The 2,853-nt window shown below is 35.9% G+C and overlaps 1 non-coding gene across 1 annotated transcript; it reads left to right on the forward strand.

The window, feature by feature from the left end:
* The first annotated feature begins 1,987 nt into the window (after nucleotides 1-1,987).
* Nucleotides 1,988-2,091, forward strand: LOC115896044. Its single transcript, XR_004056056.1, has one exon. It is a non-coding gene; the product is annotated as a U6 spliceosomal RNA (small nuclear RNA).
* Nucleotides 2,092-2,853: the final 762 nt, after the last annotated feature.

The raw sequence follows: 2,853 nt of genomic DNA on the forward strand, positions 1-2,853 counted from the left end.
GTGTGTATATATGTATAATATATGCATTTAAGTTTAATCCTATTCAGTATTCAGCTATACAATGCATATATTTACATAATCTTTAAGCTTCTTGTGTGTGTGTATGCATATATATATATATACACACACATATACATATATCTTTAACAAAAGGAAACTTATCTTTTGAGAATTTTAAAAGTCAGACAGTTTCTTATAATGGTAGAAGTAGAATATCATTTGGAATAGGTTATTAAATGTCATGGCTACAAATAGCCCAGATCCTTGGAACTCCCTAAATCCCATCCCAAACTTCAATTAGTAGCTAGGAAAAATCGTATATCATGAGGGAGAGTGGTCGTCCCTAAAGACCACATAAACTATGGTTTCCCATTGGAAATGGTCAAGATATTCAGCACTTTTAAGAAAGCGTGTAAAATAAACCATTATTCAATTTAAATCTAAATATTAGAACCCCAAGGAAAAAATCAACTTCACAGATTTTAGAAAAATAATAGAACTTATTTTTGTGACACAATTTCCCAGGAACTTAATCTTGGTTGAAGGATGTTTGCTAAGGATGGATGTTTGTTAAACTATTTGCTCAGTAAAAAAATTCCCACCAGCCAGCAGTTACAGCCTTTGTGGCTCCAGTTTTATGTAATGAGTTATATTTAAACTACCCCAGCAGCTACTGAAAATGCCATTCAGGAGCTACCTGAAAGCTATTCCCAGGGCCTAGCTTGTGTTCCAGGTGAGAGAGTACTTAATCAAAGACTTCTTTCCAGAAATGATGGTAACTACATTTCCTTAGGGGTAGTTAAAATTCTGCTATGGATAATAAGAATTCTTGCCAGAAACCCTAGAATTTATAGGTAACAAAAATTTTTTAAAAAGAGAGATTAATATTTGCTCACTTTTGAAAACATATTTTAGCTTTTATGTATATTTTTTGCTAGAATTCTAGTGCTCTCTTCTACCATTATTTTTTTTTTTTTTTTTTTTTTTTTTTTTTGGAGACGGAGTCTCGATCTGTGGCCCAGGCTGGAGTGCAGTGGCCAGATCTCAGCTCACTGCAAGCTCCGCCTCCCGGGTTTACGCCATTCTCCTGTCTCAGCCTCCTGAGTAGCTGGGACTACAGGCGCCCGCCACCTCGCCCGGCTAGTTTTGTGTATTTTTTAGTAGAGACGGGGGTTTCACCGTGTTAGCCAGGATGGTCTTGATCTCCTGACCTCGTGATCCCCCCGTCTCGGCCTCCCAAAGTGCTGGGATTACAGGCTTGAGCCACCGCGCCCGGCCTCTTCTACCATTATTGAATCAGAAACTAGTTATCCAGAAAATTTATTCACACTTCAGCTACTAAACTTCCTCTTTTTTGTGTGCCTAAATGCCTAAATGCTAGTGGCAAGGCTTTCTAGGTATAGATCCAAGCCAATAAAGCCGGATTAAATTTTCCCTTATCCCAAAGGGCGTTGTCACTGCCTTGTTTGAACATTTGGACACTTTACATTGGGTCAAAAGTATTACAGCCTGCTTGATGTCATCCAGATGGACCATTTTAAACATAAATGAGTAGGTATAGGACACAAAAACATTTAATTAAAAAATCATTTGAGCTTAGATAAGCACACATAAACCAGTAGGAATCATAGCTCAGAGTTTATTCTTGGAATTGCTAGTGGAACCACAAGGTTACAGGTGGCACCAGTAATTCTTTGCACAAACTAAAGAACATTTTGCAGAAATGTTTAAGGACAGCAACTTAAGGAAGGGAAGTGACGTTAAGTCCTACCCTCAGGGATAGATGGTTATATGTTAATAATTTTCAATTTACTTTTTTATATCTCTGAGTTTTTATTAAATAATTCTTAAAACTACTTAACAATGGGATATTGGTTTTTGTGGTAAATTGGGATTAGTTACTACTTCCTGGACAGGATTTGGAGAGATACTAAATGGTGTGCCAAGATTTTTTTAAACTACTATAAGATGTTTAGAGAAAGAAATGGTGCTCGCTTTGGCAGCACATGCACTAAGATTGGCATGACACAGAGATTAGCATTGTCCCTGTGCAAGGATGACATACAAATTCACGAAGTGTTCAATTAAAAAAAAAAGAGAGAGAAAAGAAAAAAAGAAATGCATAGTTTCCAGAGGATAAACACAGTGTCGTTCTTATATTTTAATTTCTTTCCTTCTTTTCTTTCTTTCTCCATTTTTTTCCTTCTTTTCTCTATTCTGTTTTATTCAAAGTTAAAAATAAGAATTTGTGCTTTTTTTTTTTTCAAGCTAAAACTAGCAGATACAGTCAGAGTAGGCCCAGTCTTCTCTGTCTTGTCTCTTCCGTGACAGCTGAATCTCAAATGTCATGAACTAGAACTCACTTTACTTGGATAATGGAAATTCTAGATCTTTTAATCCTGGCCTCCAAATCCCTACATCTTTAAAAAAAAAAACCAAAAAAGTGTTTTATGTAAACATAGGCACAGTATCACGTGCCCAAGGATATAGGCCTATTTTTAATCCTGTTCTCTTCAAGTCTTTTTAGTGCTTTACATCAGCCATTTAAGAGAAAGTCTGTGAACATAGCATCACTTTCTGATTTAGACACATATTTGTTCTTGTAACATCTTTGACAATCTACTTATATATAGATGTACTACTACCTTGGGGCACATCTTATTGTCAGTTTTTCAGAATTATATAACACCATTTCCTGCCTAGGTTTTACACCCAGCTCTTGGGTTCAGTACTTTTCAAAGGTTCTCCCCACCATCCTCGGTTTTACACAATATATATTAGGAAGATTGCAGAAATGTTTCTCAGATGTATTTTCAATAACTTGCTTTTATTGGAAAATAAATATCAGCAATC

The sequence above is a fragment of the Rhinopithecus roxellana genome, chromosome 2 (assembly GCF_007565055.1).
Source record: "Rhinopithecus roxellana isolate Shanxi Qingling chromosome 2, ASM756505v1, whole genome shotgun sequence".
In the NCBI taxonomy this organism is placed as follows: Eukaryota; Metazoa; Chordata; class Mammalia; order Primates; family Cercopithecidae; genus Rhinopithecus; species Rhinopithecus roxellana.